The following is a 19,153-nucleotide window of genomic DNA, read 5'->3' as shown; positions in this document are numbered from 1 at the left end:
CTCACTGTTCATCCCAGAGGCAGCATCAATCGGCTTCAGTTAGCAGCAGTAGCGAAGAAATCACTCGACCGGGTTCAGTTAACAGCCATCGATCGATCGCTCGGGTTCAGTAACGCGTAGCCTGTAGTGCAATCGCTCGGGTTCAGTTAGAGCCCAACACCTCGCTCGGGTTCAGTTAGAGCCAACGCCTTGCACACACACGCGTACGTGTATGAGAGAAACGCGCATCGCTCGGCCCCCGACCTCCCACCGTAACCGGGAACTCCCCGAAATTTTCCTCGCCCTCGCTTCTACCATGGTTTTTTCTGTCATGGACGGCCCAAAGAATGTCATGCAGCTGTGTCTCCGGCCCGCCCAGGACGAAAAGCCCATTTTCTGTCATGATTTTTGTCATAGAAGTAGGAGCCCACCACATCTATGATGATACCGGGTTTTGTCACAATTATCGTCATAGAAGTGTCATATGTATGACAGAAAAAATTCATTCGGCCCAAAATGTCACGGATGTGTCTTTTTTTTGTAGTGAAACCTGCCTTTCTCTACTGCCCCAGCTCCCCACTTGGCTTCATGTGGATCTTTTTCTACTTCTGTCCGTTGTTCCAAAGCCACCTAGACTTTTACTATTATTAGAGGTAAAGCTAGTTCATACAGTCGACTCTAAGAGTTGGTTCAAACAGGGAAGAAAGTGGGAACGCTGTAGCATGAATCTAGGACTTGATTCTAAGAGGAAACGGGAGAAAGTAGTAGATACTGGCTACCCAACCGGTCTCTTGGTTGAAAATACGAAGAGAGCATGGTGGATGGCAAAGGGTGGGGGGAAGTGGACCTATCTCTTGGTTGAAAAAGGAAAGGAAGTGATGAGTGTTAGGGGACAACGCAAATGAGAATGAGCAGGTCTAGATTTCCTGTGCTCACATAGGAAAATGTCGCCGAGGAGATAAAAATGGGACAAATGCAGACATGCTGCCTGAGAGTTTGCCGCTCTCGGCAACCACATATGCCTCACCACTTTATGCCCCTGCTGTCCCTATGCCCATATCTCTACCGTTAATGTAAAATCACATGAAGCATTAAGCAATGCCACCTAATGTCACTATAAGTAATGGTCTAGGGCCGTCGATAAATTGAAGCAATGCCACCACCATTTTATGAAGTGCTTCTGTCTTGCTTTATTTCCCATGAATTGTGTTTTTGCAGTTACACTTAAATCTCACACCGCTAACATTGCTTCATCCCAGTGGAACTGCACAAATTTGATTGCACATTTACTTACCATGTGCTACTCTCATGACAGTAATACTAATGCTATTGTTCTGCATGTTAATCTAGTGGCAGTGTTGATGTGATGTGATGCTACTTACTTAAGGACACTTTCATAATGTCAATCTAGTGCCAATTATAATAGAATAGATGTTGTTGTTAATCATAAGCCACTGCAAATATATGTCACTGTTTAAATAACCGTATTTTGTATTTGCGCAAACAGGGATGTCTGTTTCCATATCGTTTCGGGATGTCTGTCTCCGTATCGTTTCTATCCACGCAATCAAAAGCACACACCTCAGTTTTAGTAGAACCGCGCAAAATGAGATGGCTATCCCTCGTTGCCGTCGTCCAACCACCCGTCTTCCAGGTATTCCTACATTGGTAGTTACTAGGTAGAATGACCAACGCAATATAAAAGAAGTTGATTCGTAAGTTTTACTTCCTGATTGCAGTGTAGGGACGAGCAAAAACTACGGCATCCTAGTCTGGAATGCACTTTCTACCAGTTCATCCATGGACCGAGGACTAGCTGGCACGGCTGCACGGTGGTTTTTTGGACAGGTGCGCGGACAAGAGTCATTATGGTATGCTTATTTCTGCAAATAGCGGTGCTTAAATTTAGTGGAATGCACAAGAATTTCACCTGGTTAGTACACTACATGGTTCAGTTCAGCATTGCAGTGGAGAACACAATTATAATTGGTTATTCTGGAGTGAGAGAACCTAACCCTGGATGGTGGCAACAAGAAAAAATCAGAGTGAACTCCAGGAAATTTAAGCCTGCCGGGAGGCCCTTTGCTCAGAGAAGCCTTGCTTGTTTTTTCCTGATTTGTAAACCTTCTCACAACTTTGTCTTTTGCTGTGAACTAGTATATGTTTGTTATGTTCTATGAATCATTGAGATGTATAAAATTGCTTAACTTATGCTTTTCAAGTTTTTTATGAAGCCGAGTTTAATGTGAGTGTTCCACATGAACGCTGGACTAGCATGTGAATGTTTGGAATTTACATTATGGCCTCAGTTAACTGCATGAACCACTATAACAAGATACATAGTTGCTTATATGTCAGACAGCAGATTGTTGATTGTTAGCTGGTCCATAGCCTAGTGTTGAAGCGAGTTGAGCCAATGTGACGTGTTTTGCACAACTTCTTACAAGTGGGGTAGCACCAACAATGTTTACAAGTACTTATGTAAACGTCGGCGCACAGTTCTCGAACGAGTACTCTATTTCATCAAAACACACACTGCTCGTATGATAAACCGTGATAACTTATGTCTTACCATGCCATATTCATGAAAAAACTAGTGAGGACGCATCTGTTTCGGCAACATTTACGATGGTTCTCACATGATTCACGGGCACACAAAAGTAGCAGCAGTTCCCATAGACGGATTCAAACAGAGTACTTGCCCCAGAGGGCTCGATAACAGGAACGTTCGGATAATTAGACACAATCCAAACTACTATTAAACACTAGGTGGGGCAACTATTTCATGCCTCGATCTAATTTGGGCTGGACATAAGACAGACCTTGCCATGAACATCATCAAGGACGTCCGGCAGCAGCTCAATCCTGTGAACCTTCATGAAGTCAACCTTGTGGCCTTGCCACTCATAAACTTGTTTGTGGAGGCATGCCATGTCATCTTCCTGTGTAAGCTTGACAAGAATAGTATGCCTCACAAACGAAGGAGTAGCTTTGAACTTCTTGTGCCCTAGTACACCCTGGATAACACGCCTGACAACAGTGAGGCTGGAATACAACTCTTCATTGGTATAAGCGCAAATGGCTTCCAGGATCCAACAGCCTAAAAACTCTGTTTTCCCAGTGCGTATATTCAGGTCATCCACCTCATAGCGAGTGACATGTACAACCACACAATCCTTGTCTGCATCAGGGCTCTAATTGAAACAAAAACAAATTCTGAATTACTTTCCAGTATAAGAAACACAAGTTATTTAAACCACTATGTATAGCATGGCATCGAAGCTAATAAATTTTTGCATCATTCATCACCACATACTTAGATGAAAAACCACAATCGAGATCGACAAAGAAGAAAATCACCTTGCACGGCTCAGCGGGGGGGGGGGCACATCCTCGAAGGGGGAAAAGTGCTCCTGTAGTGCCACGGGGGCTGTAACCTCAAACGGGGCATTGACCATCTTAGTAGTGGCCGTGAGCGTATCTGGGGTCGGCTCGGTGGCTGCCTCCATCTTCTTGAAGCTCTCTGTCTCGTGGGGATCAGCCTCCCGCGTCTGCTCCAATATCGGAAGATCTTTGCCTGGTTCTCCTTGGTCCATCATGAAATTGACGAATACTAGGAGACCACTAAAAGGAAAACACAATCGCAATGACAATGAAACAAAAAAGAGAGTGAGGATCGGTTACTACTTTGCAAAAGTTTTTTCTCTGAACGAAAATATACCAACATCACGGATCCGCTTACCTTCCCTTCATTGGGAAAGAAGGACAGTGGCAGATGCAAGTGTTTCCTTTCTTGAAGATGGTGAGGGAGAAGGGGATTCAGCGAAGAGTGAAATGATGGTTGCTTCGTCCGTCAAACTTAGACTACGGGGAGGTGGGGTTTTGTGAGATGATGGCTCATTACTGCTGCGCTATGACCGGGGTGACTCTCCGCCTGCATACTGCCTTCTAATTTGGTGGATGGCATTTGGGCCCGCGCGCTGCACGGCCTGCATGTCAGTGAACAAAAGTATAATGGCATTCAGTAGAGGGAGATGTTTCGATGACCTAGGAGGAGCCAGAAGCGGTATTGTATCCACTGTACTAGTAGTAATTGTTTTTTTAGGTAGCTGTAGAGTGTCTCCACTATACTAGTAGTAATTGTTTCTCTGGGCCCGAGACAAAACAACCATCCACCCTAGTAAATAGTAAAATCAATTCAAAAGTCCATATATTTACTGAATGAGAGGCGCTACCCCCACCCAGCACACCGCCCCCCAAAAAAACCCGGGAGTTCTTCTTCCTCCTCACTCCCACCCACCTCACGTCAGCTTGCTCCACTCGTACCCCCAAATTCCTCACCTCACTCCTACAGAAAACCCCAGCTCCCCTTCTTCCTCACTACTACAGAAAAACCCCAGCTCCCCTTCTTCTTCACTCGAACTACAACTAGGCTCGTCATTCGTTACTCTGCTCAAATCCGTGAAAGTGATGCCCTCGACGTAAGTGGAGTCGGCTAACCCCAGCGCAAAGAAGATGAGGCTCCCGCCAGTGGCGACGCTTGTTGTAGATCCCGCACCCGGCAGCGCGGAGAGAAGTAGCGACCCTGCCCCCACCGGATCCCAGGAACCCGTAGAATCTCGGGTGGACCGCATCAACGATCTCCCGGACGCCATCCTTGGGGAGATCATCTCGCTTCTCCCCACCAAGGATTGCTGCCGCACCCAAGCCCTCTCAATTAGGTGGCACCCTCTATGGCGCGCCGTGGCCCTTAATCTTGACTGTCGTCAGCTATCTCTCTTCAATGATTTTGAAATCCCCAGAGCCATCATCTCCTCCCACCAGGGCTCCGTTCAAAGCCTCTGCATCCCATCATGCTACCTGAGCAAGCATACCATGCCCTACACGATGGACGCCTGGCTGAAATCCCCTGAATTCACAGAACTACAGCTGCTTGAGTCTACTATTCCCTTGGAAATCACCTACCAGATACCGAACGCCATCTACCTATGCCCTCAGCACCGATGTCCATCTCGCGGTTTTCCTCCTCTCTCCACACTGCCACCTTTGCATTGTGCGACCTACTAGACAATCTGGTACTAATCCTTCGACTCCCATTTCTGAAGAAACTTTCACTTGTGCGGGTTCGTATATCAGAGGCCTCATTGCACATCATCATCTACTCCAGTTGCCCTGCCCTGGAGTGCTTGGTGCTTGTTTTCACAGTTAGAATCGGTTGTCTCCAAATAAAGTTGCCTAACCTTGTAAGAATTGGAATTTCTTTTGACGGAAGACAGCTCATCATCCAAGATGCCCCTTCACTTCAAAGGTTGATCCTTGATTCTAGTTATTCGCCGTTGCAAATAATCGTCCTCTTTGCGCCTAAGCTAGAGACCTTGGGTGTAATACATGATGTATGTGCTCATTTCAATATGGTGTTTGGCTCCACAGTTCTTCAGGTACTTTATATTATCATCTACACTTGTAACCATAAGCTGCATTTTAAATTCCTGCTCATAAGTTATATGTCATCTTGGAGTACACGTTTTGTACTAATATTATGTTCTATGCTCAATGAAGAGTTTCTCCATGGATGGCCTATCAATGGTGCTGGATTCTATCAAGATCTTATATATCCAAATGAATAGTTTTGATCTGAACAAGATTATTGGCTTGCTGCAATGCTTTCCATGTCTGGAGAAGTTGTATATAAAGGTGATAATTTCACGCACATTGGAAGCCCGCATATAGTGTACTAGAATTAACCGTTCAGCTATTGCTCTTTCGACACTCTTTTTTTAGATCTTAACTGTTTTCAATCTTCATGTCTATTTAGGCAACGGGATGGGGTAAGAAAGTTATAACCAATCATTGGATTCGTAAGCATCGGGATTTTCTCACTTCTCATGAGATTCGATTGAAGACAATAACGCTAGAAGGATATGTATCCAACCGTGTAAACACTAGATTTGTCACATTCTTCCTGCTGAATGCGAGGTTACTATTATCCATCAGGCTTAAGTTTATCAACAGCATGGTTTTGACGGATGGGTATGTGGAAGAGCAAAAAAAGAGTTTCAGGTGGGCAAAAGAGCTTCTAAACGTGCCGGGCTTCTATTTACAACATATTGTGGTCATAATCCAGTAAATTTTACGACCCAGGATGTTCATTCTATGGACCTGACCGGTCCATTTGACTGTGACTGCCAAAAATAGTGCTGGAGTTAGATGTTGTTGCCCTTTTCAACCTGGGTTTTTTTGTAAACCTGATGAACAATTAACCCTCGTGCTTTTGTACATTTTGTAAGCTGGAGTTAGATGTTCTTGCCCTTTTCAACTTGGCTGTGACTGTCATATTTTCTTTGAAGCAAGGCAAATGGCTTGCTAGTTGTTTAATCTAGAGTGAAATATTGTAACAACTAACAAATCCCAACCAAGGGAAATAACATCACTCTCGCCGGTTGCTTGAGCTAACTGTGCGTTAAAGAAGCCAAGTGATTAGCCCCCACCAGCGCCCACAAACGTATTTAGAACTAGCACATCTAATGGGCCGTAAATTTTCATAGGGAAGGCTGCATGACCGTGACAGATTTGGATTCTGACATTTGGGACCCGTGAGGAAATAGCCTATCCAAGGTGGTGTCAACTTACTAGCCAGTCAACAAACGATTCTGCCTACCAGGTGTTGGATTGACATCCAAGATCTGTCGTGTATCATCTATCTCTTGTCTTCTTCTTCCTCCAGCCACCCAAACCAAACCACCCCGTCGGATCCGCCTGCTCCCGCCTCCCATGGCTGGCTGCGCCTCCGCCGCCCTACCATACATACCCTCCAACATCGGCCAGTCCCTCCCTCTATTCCCCCACACGTCCTGTTATTATCCGGCGATGTCAGCCCCAACATGCACCCGCACCCGAACCAGTCAACCCTCGTACTCCCCTCCGCCTATGACTGGACCGGCGCATCTTCCACGGCTCCTATTCGTTCCGTCTGAGGCCTCGCCGTCGTCCTCCGCCTTGTGGCCTTGGTTCACTCGCCGTGCATGGTGCGCCGCACTCTTGCATTGCCAACATCGTCAACAACCGAGAGGAACCAGGAGATGATTGTACGTGGAGAGGATGACAGTAGGGACCCACCAGCGTCATGGCAGTACGCAAGCAAGTGCTCTATATTACAAGCCCAAAAATATGGTTCCTCCTAATAGTTGGACATCTCGGGCTCACGCCATTGTCAATGTAGTCAATAAACGAGAGAATTACACTACAAGCGGATGACGCCAGGGACCCAGCAGGTCGCGCAGTTTATTTTTTTAGGAACAAGCAGTTGTTATTTATACTAGTTTTAGCGACGGATCAGGGTAACAACGGGGCTGTGCGGGGGCTGTGGCCCGTCTAGACAGGGTTTTATTTATGTTTACCACATCATGAGCCCAGTTGTGTTTTTTCTTGCTGAAAATGGCTAGCCGAGTTCTATTCTTTAAAAAGAAATACTGAAACGAGGCCTACTTGATTTATCAGCCCTATTGGGCTGCAAATCTTTCAAGACGAGGAGAGTTTCATTCGGTTTGCCCAGAAATGGGCTATACATATTTAAAACACATCAAACCGGGAATTAGTTCCAATTTTTTATTACAAGATTTTAAATTCCATTGATTTTTATGCGTGGACAATTATTTGGATTTTGTATTTATATAAATTATTTTTCAAAATAGTTTGAATGTGAATCGATATTTCAGGATTAAAAACAGTTGACCGCACTGAAATATGCAAAATTTCATATACTTTTTAACCGTGGCCACAATATGGGGTGTAATGCTAGGAAAAAGAAGATGGGCTCCAAAAAATTCTTAAGAATTAGCAAATGGGTTGTACATTATTAGAAATAATGCACACGAGAGCAGTGACTATTGAATGTCCATCCAATGGTTGTCGTGCTTCTTCAATCTCTGCTCTTCCTGCTCCAGCCGCTCAAACACGCGTCGGCAGGACTGCCTGCTCCCTCTTCCCGCGGTTGGCTATGCTTCCACGCAGGCCTCACCGCCCCACCGTGCTCCCATCGCTGGCCTAGCCATCCCTCTACTCACCCACACCTGCTGTTATTCTTCGAGGACGGCAGACGAACCAGTAAACCCTCGTACTCTGCCGCGTGGGAAACAACTGCCGAGTCTTCCCTGGCTCCGTGTCGTTCCCTTCCTAGGCCTCGCCGTCGTCTACCGCCCTGGTGCTCTCGGCGCGGCCTGGTCAACATGGTCAACAATCGACATGCATCTGAAGTGGATTGTACGTGGAGAGGCTTACAGCTGGGTCCACGGCCGCACGCAAGGAAATTCCTCCTTATTACATGCAAAATAATGATTCCTCAACCTGAAACCTGGGACCCACCGAAAGGGCCTCTGTATTTCACAAAAAACATTACCACCGCTGAGAGCTCAGACCCATCAGCTATATCTTCGCACGCTAGGAAGTGCCTCCTTATTACGCACAAAAAATTGAAGACCCCCCTGCTAGCTGGGACCCACCATAGTGGGAGGCTGACTTGTGGGCCTACTAAGTTGACAGGGACGGAGGGCTTTGTCAACTTAGTCAATATGAACGATTCTAGCTCGAGTGACCGTACGATGTCCATCCAACGGCCATAGTGCTTCTTCAACCTTTGGTCTTCTTGCTCCAGCCGCCCAAAGCAGCGCCGGTCGTGTCGCCTGCTCCTGCCTCCCGTGGCCGCCGGTGCTGCCGCGAAGGCCCCACCACCCCCATACTACTCCCACCGCTGGCCCGGCCATCCCTCCACTCACCCACCACCCCTATTATTCTGCGGCGACGACAGCCTCACACCGTAGCCGAACTAGTGAACCCTCGTACTCCTCTCCGCGTGGGCTGATACGTCTCCAACGTATCTATAATTTTTGATTGCTCCATGCTATTATATTATCTATTTTGGATGTTAATGGGCTTTATTTTACACTTTTATATCATTTATGGGACTAACCTACTAACCGGAGGCCCAGCCCAAATTGCTGTTTTTTTGCCTATTTTAGGGTTTCGAAGAAAAGGAATATCAAACGGAGTCCAAACGGAATGAAACCTTTGGGAACATGATTTTGTCAACAAACGTGATCCAGGAGACTTGGAGTGTCCATCAAGAAACAAGGGAGGAAGGCACGAGGCAGGGGGACGCGCCTACCCCCTGGGCACGCCCTCCACCCTCATGGGCCCTCCGTTGCTCCACCGACATACTTCTTCCTCCTATATATATCCACGTACCCCCAAACATCCAGGGGCACCATGAAAACCTAATTCCACCACCGCAACCTTCTGTACTCGAGAGATCCCATCTCGGGGCCTTTTTCGGAGCTCTGCTGGAGGGGGCATTGATCACGGAGGGCCTCTACATCAACTCCATGGCCTCTCCGGTGATGTGTGAGTAGTTTGCTTCAGACCTACGGGTCCATAGTTATTAGCTAGATGGCTTCTTCTCTCTCTTTGGATCTCAATACAAAGTTCTCCTTGGTTCTCTTGGAGATCTATTCGATGTAATCTTATTTTGCGGTGTCTTTGTCGAGATCCGATGAATTGTGGGTTTATGATCCAGATTATCTATGACCAATATTTGATTCTCCTCTGAATTCTTTTATGTATGATTGGTTTATCTTTGCAAGTCTCTTCGAATTATTAGTTTGGTTTGGCCTACTAGATTGATCTTTCTTGCAATGGGAGAAGTGCTTAGCTTTGGGTTCAATCTTGCGGTGCTCGATCCTAGTGACAGAAAGGGAACTGACACGTATTGTATTGTTGCCATCGAGGATAAAAAGATGGGGTTTATATCATATTGCATGAGTTTATCCCTCTACATCATGTCATCTTCCTTAAAGCATTACTCTGTTCTTATAAATTAATACTCTAGATGCATGCTGGATAGCGGTCGATGTGTGGAGTAATAGCCTGTTGGGCTACAAATCTTTCAAGACGAGGAGAGCTTCATTCGGCTGGCTGAGAAAATGGCCTATCAGTAATGAGAAATGGGCTATACATTTTTAAAACACATCAAACCGGCAATTAGTTTCAAATTTCTTTTTTTTATTTCGAGATTTTAAATTGCATTGATTTTTATGCGTGGGAAATTTGTTGGATTTTATATTGATATACATTTATTTTTAAAATCAGTTTGAATGTGACTTGAAATTTCGGGATTAAAAACAGTTTGGACCGCACTGAAATATGCAAAATTTCATATAATTTTTTATCCGTGGCCACAATATGGGCTATAATGCTAACAAAAAGAATACGGGCTCAAAAAAACCTTAAGAATTAGCAAATGGGCTGTAAATTATTAGAAATAATGGCAGTTGGGATGTATGTTGTTTTCCACATATTTGAGGCTTTCCTAAAAAAAGGTTGACGCACAAGCAGTGACTGTTGGATGTCCATCCAACGGCCGTCGTGCTTCTTCAATCTCTGCTATTCCTGCTCAAGCCGCTCAAACAAGCGCCGGCGGGACTGCCTGGTCCCTCCTCCCCGCGGCCGGCTATGCTGCCGCGCAGGCCTCACCGCCCCACCATACTCCCATCGCTGGCCTAGCCATCATTCTACTCACCCACACCTGCTGTTATTCTCAGGAGACGCCAGACGAACCAGTAAACCCTCGTACAGTCGTGTACTCCCCTCCGCATGGGAAACAACTGCCGAGACTTCCCTGGCTCCGTGTCATTCCCTTCCTAGGCCTCGCTGTTGTCCACCGCCCTGGTGCTCTCAGCGCGGCCTGGTCAACGTGGTCAACGACCGACATGCATCTGAAGTGGACTGTATGTGGAGAGGCTGACAGCTGGGTCCACGGCCGCACGCAAGGAAATGCCTCCTTATTACGCGCAAAATAATGATTCCTCCACCTGACATCTGGGACCCACCGAAAGGGCCTCTGTATTTCGCGAAAAAATGTTACTGCCGCTGACAGCTCGGACCCACAAGCTATATCTTCGCACGCAAGGAAGTGCCTCCTTATTACATAGAAAAAGAATGAATACTCCCCCTGCTAGCTGGTACCCAGTATAGTGGCAGGCTGACTTGTGGGCCTACTAAGTTGACGGGGACGAAGGGCTTTGTCAACTTAGTCAATATGCACGATTCTAGCTCGAGTGACCGTACGATGTCCATCCAACGGCCATAGAGCTTCTTCAACCTCTGGTCTTCTTGCTCCAGCTGCCCAAACCAGCGCCGGTTGTGCCTCGTGCTCCTGCCTCCCGTGGCCGGCTGCGATGCGGCGGAGGCATCACCGCTCCCTACTACTCCCACCGCTGGCCAGGCCATCCCTCTACTCACCCACACCCCATGTTATTCTGCAGCGATGGCAGCCTCACACCGTAGCGAACCAGTGAACCCTCATACTACTCTACGCGTGGGCATCCACTGCCGCGTTTCCCGGCTCCACGTCATCCCCTTCCTAGGCCTCGCCGTCGTCCATTGCCCTGGTGCTCTCGGTGCGGCGTGGTCAACGTGGTCAAGGAACAGCTTCCATCGGACTTGGACTGTACGTGGAGAGGCTGACAGCTGGGTCCACGGCCGCAGCAAGGAAGTGCCTCCTTATTACGTGGAAAATAATGATTCCTCCACCTGACAGTAGGGACCCACCGGACGGGCCATCGTATTTTGCAAAAAAACGTTTCCCCCTGACTGCTGGGACCCACCGTACGGGCCACCATATTTCGTGAAAAAATGTTCCCCCCGCTGTCAGCTCGGTCCCACCGGAAGTGCCTCCTTATTATGCAAAAAAATGAATACCCCCTACTAGCTGGGACCCACCTTGGTGGGAGGCTGACTTGTTGGCCTACTAAGTTGACGGGGACGGTGGGCTTTGTCAACTTAGTCAATATGAACGATTCTAGCTCCAATGACCGTACGATATCCATCCAATGGCCGTAGTGCTTCTTCAACCTCTGGTCTTCTTGCTCCAGTCGCCCAAACCAGCGCCGGTCGTGTCGCATGCTCCGGATGCCTCACCGCCCCCTACTACTCCCACCACTGGCAAAGTCATTCCTCTACTCACCACACCCCCTGTTATTTTGTGGCGATGGCAGCCTCACACCGCAACTGAACCAGTGAACCCTCATACTCCTCTACGCGTGGGCATCCATTGCTGCGTCTTCCCGGGCTCCGCGTCTTCCCCTTCCTGGGCCTCACTGTCGTCCACCGCCCTGGTGCTCTCGGCGCGGCATGGTCAACGTGGTCAAGGAACGACTTCCATCGGACCTGGGTTGTACGTGGAGAGGCTGACAGCTGGGTCCACGACCGAAGCAAGGAAGTGCCTCCCTATTACGCGGAAAATAATGATTCCTCCACCTGACAGCAGGGACCCACCGGATGGGCAACCGTATTTCGTGAAAAAAAACGTTTCCCACCTGACTGCTGGGACCTACCAGCTACATCTTCGCACGCAAGGAAGTGCGTCCGGGCAAAAAAAATGATTCCCCCCTTTCTGCTGGGACCCACCAGCTACATCTTCGCACGCAAGGAAGTGCCTGACAGTCAAGACCCGCCTGCTTGAAGCGTACGTAGCATTGTCATTGTGGTCGCGAATGTGTATGAACATACTGGTCGATGTAGAGGCGCGCACGTGTCGTAGTAGAGACGCGCATGTAGCATGTACACGTATGTACAACAACCAGTGTGCAAGAAAGAAAATTCAGCCATGTACGTACATACGGGCGGGGTCTCGAACGCCTACTCGCGCATACGTACGTCCAGGGCTCGTGTACATGGCTAGGTCGGAATGGAGAAACTGCGTCGTCGTCATGTTCATGGGGAGGCAACGGAATGCGTCGTGTTCTTCGAGAGGCAACGGAACGCATGGGAGCCAATCGGCTTGGACGGAACAACCGATGGAAGCGAGGCCTGGCGTACTTCCAAAGAAAATTTCTTAAAAAACTTCTTCAAAAAGTGCTTCCTATGAAAATGTCCTTAATAATCTTCTTAAGCAAATGCGTCGGAGAAGACTTCTCTCAAGAAAGATCTTAAGAATGTGCTTCCTAAGAAAATTTCCTTAAGAAACTTCTTAAGGAAATACGGCGGAATAAACTTTTCTTATAAAACTTCTTAAGAAAGTGCTTACTTAGAAAATTTTCTTAAGAACCTTCTTTAGAAAATGCATCGGAAGAAATGTTTCCTAAGAAACTACATAATAAAGTGCTTCCAAAGAAGATTTCATTAAGAATCTTCTTTAAGAAATGCGTAAAAAGAAACTTTTCTTAAGAAACTTCCCAAGAAAGGGCTTCCTCAGAAAATTTCCTTAAGACACATCATAAGAAAATGTGTTGCAAGAAATTTTTCTTAAGAAAGTTGTTCTGAAGAAAATTTCTTAAGAAACTTCTTCAAAAAATGCTTCCTAAGAAAATTCCCTTAATAAACTTCTTAAGAAAGTGCTTCTGAAGAAATTTCCATAAGAAACTTCCCAAGAAAGGGTTTCCTATGAAATTTTCTCAATAATCTTCTTAAGCAAATGCGTCGAAGAAAACTTCTCTTAAGAAAGTTTCTTAGAATGTGCTTCCTAAGAAAATTTTCTTATGAAACTTCTTAAGAAAGTGCTTCCTTAGAAAAATTTCTTAAGGACCTTCTTTAGAAAATGCATCGGGAGAAACTTTTCTTAGGAAACTTCATAAGAAAGTGCTTATGAAGAAAATTTCCTTAAGAAACTTCTTTAGAAAATGTGTCAGAAGAAACATTTCTTAAGAAACATCTCAAGAAAGGCCTTCCTAAGAAAATTACTTAAGAAACATCGTAAGAAAATGCGTCGAAAGAAACTTTTCATAAGAAACTTCTTCTAAAGAAAATGTCCTTTACAAACATCTTTAAAAAGCACGTCCTAAGAAAATTTCAGTATCTTCTTAAGTAAACACGTCAAAAGAAAGTTTTCTTAAGAAAATTCTTAAGAAAGTCCTTCCTAACAAAATTTCTTAAGACGCTCCTTATGATCATGCAACGGAATGAACTTTCTTATGAAACTTCTTGAGAAAGCGCTTTCTAAGAAAATTTCCTTAAGAAACTTCTTTAGATAATGCGTTAGATGAAACTTTTCCTAAGGAAATTCTTAAGAAAGTGCCTGCGAAGAAAAATTCCTTAAGAAACTTTTTTATAAAATGCACCAGAACAAACTTTTCTTAAGAAACTTCTCAAGAAAGGGCTTCCTAAGAAAATTGCCTTAAGAAACATCTTAAGAAAATGTGTCAGAAGGAACTTTTCTCAAGAAACTTCTTAACAAAGTGCTTCCAAAGATAATTTACTTATGAAACTTCTTTCTAAAGTGTTTCCTAAGAATATTTTCTTAAGAAAGTCCTTCCAAAGAAAATTTCCTTAAGAAACTTTTTAAGAAAATGTGTCAGAAGAAATATCATTAAGAAACTTTTCTTAAGAAACTTCTTTATAAAATGCGTGTGAAGAAACTTTTCTTGAGATACTTGTTAAGAAAGTGCTTCCAAAGAAAATTTCTTTAAAAGAACTTCTTCAAAAAGTGCTTCCTATGAAAATTTCCATAATAATCTTCTTAAGCAAATGCGTCGGACAAGACTTCTCTCAAGAAAGTTCTTAAGAATGTGCTTTGTAAGAAAATTTCCTTAAGAACATTCTTAAGGAAATACGGCGGAATAATTTTTTGATAAAACTTCTTAAGAAAGTTCTTACTTAGAAAATTTTCTTAAGAACCTTCTTTAGAAAATGCATCAGAAGAAATGTTTCCTAAGAAACTACATAATAATGTGCTTCCCAAGAGGATTTCATTAAGAAACTTCTTTACGAAATGTGTAAAAAGAAACTTTTCTTAAGAAACTTCCCAAGAAAGGGCTTCCTCAGAAAATTTCCTTAAGAAACATCATAAGAAAAGGTGATGGAAGAAACTTTTCTTAAGTAACTTCTTAAGACAGTTGTTCCGAAGAAAATTTCTTAAGAAACTCCTTCAAAAAATGCTTCCTAAGAAAATTCCCTTAATAAACTTCCTAAGAAAGTGCTTCCAAACAAATTTCCTTAAGAAACTTCTTAAGAAATGGCTTCCTCTGAAAATTTCCTCAATAATCTTCTTAAGAAAATGCGTCGGAGAAAACTTCTCTTAAGAAAGTTTCTTAAAATATGCTTCCTAAGAAAATTTTCTTATGAAACTTCTTAAGAAAGTGCTTCCTTAAAAAAATTTCTTAAGGACCTTCTTTAGAAAATGCATTGGGAGAAACTTTTCTTAGGAAACTTCTTAAGAAAGTTCTTATGAAGAAAATTTCCTTAAGAAACTTCTTTAGAAAAATGTGTCAGAAGAAACATTTCTTAAGAAACATCTCAAGAAAGGCCTTCCTAAGAAAATTCCTTAAGAAATATCGTAATAAAATGCGTCAGAAGAAACTTTTCATAAGAAACTTCTTCTGAAGAAAATGTCCTTTACAAACAACTTTAAAAAGTGCTTCCTAAGAAAATTTCCTTAAGTATCTTCTTAAGAAAATGCGTCAAAAGAAAGTTTTCTTAAGAAAGTCCTTCCTAACAAAATTTCCTTAAGAAGCGCCTTATGATCATGCGACGGAATAAACTTTCTTATGAAACATCTTGAGAAAGTGCTTCCTAAGAAAATTTTCTTAAGAAACTTCTTTAGATAATGCGTTAGATGAAACTTTTCCTAAGAAAATTCTTAAGAAAGTGCCTGCGAAGAAAAATTCCTTAAGAAACTTTTTTAGAAAATGCGTCAGAACGAACTTTTCTTAAGAAACTTCTCAAGAAAGGGCTTCCTAAGAAAATTACCTTAAGAAACATCTTAAGAAAATGTGTCAGAAGGAACTTTTCTTAAGAAACTTCTTAACAAAGTGTTTCCGAAGATAATTTACTTATGAAACTCCTTTCTAAAGTGTTTCCAAAGAATATTTTCTTAAGAAAGTCCTTCCAAAGAAAATTTCCTTAAGAAACTTTTTAAGAAAATGTGTAAGAAGAAACTTATCTTAGGAAACTTCATAAGGAAGTCCTTCTTAACAAAATTTCCATAAGAACCTTCTTATGAAAACACGCCAGAATAAATTTTTATTATTAAACTTCGTAAGAAAGTGTTTCCTAGGAAAATTTCCTTACGAAACTTCTTTAGAAAATGCATCAGAAGAAACTTTTCCTAGGAAAAATGCTTCCGGAGTAAATTTCCTTAAGAAGCTTCTTTAAAAGTGTAGGCTAAGAAAATTTCCTTAAGAAACTTTTTTAGAAAACATGTTAGAAGAAACTTTTCTTAGGGAACTTCGCAAGAAAGGGTTTCATAATAAAATTTCCTTAAGAAACATCTTAAGAAAATGCGTTGGGAATTTTTTCTAAAGAAAATTATTTAGAAAATGCGTTGGAAGAAACTTTTCTTGAGATACTTGTTAAGAAAGTGCTTCCAAAGAAAATTTCCATAAGAAACTTCTTGAAAAAGAGCTTCGTAAGAAACTTTCCTTAAGAAACTTCTATAGATAATGCGGCGGAAGAAACTTTTCTTAAGGAACTTCTCACGAAAGTGCTTCCTGAGAAAATTTCCTTGTAATACTTCTTTAGAAAATGCTTCGGAAGAAACTTTTCTTACAAGAGTGCGTCCTACGAAAAAATCCGTACGCGGCAGAAAAAACTTTTCTATAGAAAGTTCTTAAGAAAGTGCTTCCTAAGAAATTTTTCTTAAGAAACTTCTTTAGAAAATGCGGCAGAAGTAAATTTTCTTAAGAAAGTGGCTCCTAGGAAAATTTCCTTAAGAAACTTCTTTAGAAAATGAGTCGGAAGAAACCTTTCTTATGAAAGTACTTCCTAAGAAAAAAATCTTGAGAAATTTCTTTTGAAAATTCATCAGAAGAAAATTTTCTTATGAGAGTGCTTCATACAAAAAAAATCCATAAGAAACTTCTTTATAAAATGCGGCGGAAAAAACTTTTCTATAGAAAGTTAATAAGAAAGTGCTTCCTAAGAATATTTCCTTATGAAACTTATTCAGAAAGTGCTTCCTGAGAAAATTTCCTTAAGAAACTTCTTTAGAAAATGCGTAGAAGAAACTTTTCTTAAGAAAGTGACTCCTAGGAAAATTTTCTTAAGTAACATCTTAAGAAAATACGCAGGGAGAAACTTTGTTATGACAGTGCTTCCTAAGAAAATTTCCTTCAAAGACTTATTAAGAATTTGAGTCAGAAGACATTTTTCTTAAGAAACTTCTCAGGAATGTCCTTCGTAACAAAATTCCCTTAAGGAACTTATTTAGAAAATGTGTCGGAAGATACTTATCTTAAGAAACTTCTTAAGTAAATGACTCATACAAAAATTTCCTTAAAATTATTCTTAAGAAAATGTGTCGGAGGAAACTACTCTTAAGAAAGTTCTTAAGAAAGTGCTTCCTAAGAAAATTTCCGAAAGAAACTTCTTAAGAAAATGAGTCGGAAGAAACATTTCATAAAAATGTCCTTCCGAACGAAATGTCCTTAAGAAACTTCTGTAGAAAATGTGTCGGAAGATACTTATCTTAAGAAAACTTATTGAGCAATTGATTCCTAAGGTAACTTCATTAATAATCTTCTTAAGAAATTGCATCAAAGAAAACTTCTCTTAAGAAAGTTCATAAGAAAGTGCTTCCTAAGAAGATTTACTTAAGACCCTTCTTCAGAAAACATGGTGGAATAAACTTTTCTTATGATACTGCTTAAGAAAATGCTTCCTTAGAAAATTTTCTTAAGGACAATCGTATGAAAATGCATCGGGAGAAAGTTCTTCGTAATAAAATTTCCTTAAGAGCCTTCTTAAGAAAATGGGATGAATAAACTTTCTTATGAAACTTCTTAAGAAAGTGCTTCACTAGAAAATCTTCTTAAGAACTTTCTTTAGAAAATGCATTGGAATAAACTTTTCCTAAGAAACTTCTTAAGAAAGTGCTTCCGAAGAAAATTTCCTTAAGAAACTTTTCTTAACTAAATTTTCTTAGGAAACACTTTCTTAAGAGAAGTTTTCTCCGACGAATTTTCTTAAAAAGATTATTAATGAAATTTTTTGAGGTTTCATTTTCTCCGACGAATGCACTTTTGATTTTTTTTTGAGGTTTTATATTGATTCATTTAAGCTGAAAATTTACCAGGACATTCTCCTATCTATATTCACCCTCTCCACCAAGTGTTGCTACTACTGCCCGCGCACCGTTCTGGACCTGGCCCAACAACGCTCTGTGCTTATGTGTGGCCCAGGCCCGGGGGCTCCTGTCGGTGTACAAAAGTAGGGGCCTTCTGTACCCCTTTACTTGTGCACGGGCAGTAGTAGCAACACCTGTGGCCACGCTTGGCGGGGCAAAGGAAGCGAAGATACAAGACTACCCGAGCAGCACTGAAGCCGGAGGCGCGAAGAGCAAAGGGACAAGATGGGTTTCCCTCGGCAAGAACCTTGCCGGGAACGACCTACGCTGCCCCGGCAAGAGCCTTGCCGGGGCAACTTGCTCAACACCATCGAGACCACGACCTTTGAGCCTGAGAATTATGAAGCCATCGACAACGTCAAGACCAAGGCTCGGGAGTGCCTGCATGGTGGGATGCAGATCTTTGTGATGAACAAAGGCCTGCAGGACTAGACGAGAACGAGAAGATGAAGGACCCCCCGGCAGCCAGGGACACCCACAAGACCCCGGCAAGACCCTCGCTGGGGACATCCGCGGGGTCACAACCAGGGCCGCACTTACCCAGGTTACACTGTCCCATGGCCGATCTGGCGCAGTAGCCAGCCTGCCAACCAGGCAGGCACCTATGTGCCAACGTGTAGCTCCTAGGCCAACCAGGCAAGTACCTGTGTGGTGGCATGCAGATCTTCATGAAGACCCTGCCACTACACCAGCGCAGAAGCCAGCCAGCATGTCTCGTCATCTTCGACGCACGTCGAAGTAAGGCGAGGCGGCGACAGACGGGACGAGCTTCGTTGATGTCCCCGATAAAGCAAGAGGACACGTCGGCAACGCATTAAATGTGTTTGTCCTACGGTTCCTGGAGATAGAATCGTACATTGTAGACACTTACCACATCCCGTGCGCCGCTGTGGCAGCCCCTTGGACATATAAAAGGAGGTCCGAGGCGTACTAAGGATGAATTCAGACGTTTTGAGCTAGGATGCACCGCAGCTAGTTCAAGAACTCAAGAACACCAAATATACATGAAAGCAGGATTAGGGTATTACGCATTGCTTGCGGCCCGAACCTGGATAAATCCCCCCC

This window comes from Triticum aestivum, chromosome 1A (genome assembly GCF_018294505.1).
Source record: "Triticum aestivum cultivar Chinese Spring chromosome 1A, IWGSC CS RefSeq v2.1, whole genome shotgun sequence".
NCBI classification, from domain to species: Eukaryota; Viridiplantae; Streptophyta; class Magnoliopsida; order Poales; family Poaceae; genus Triticum; species Triticum aestivum.
This window is presented reverse-complemented; position numbering follows the sequence as displayed.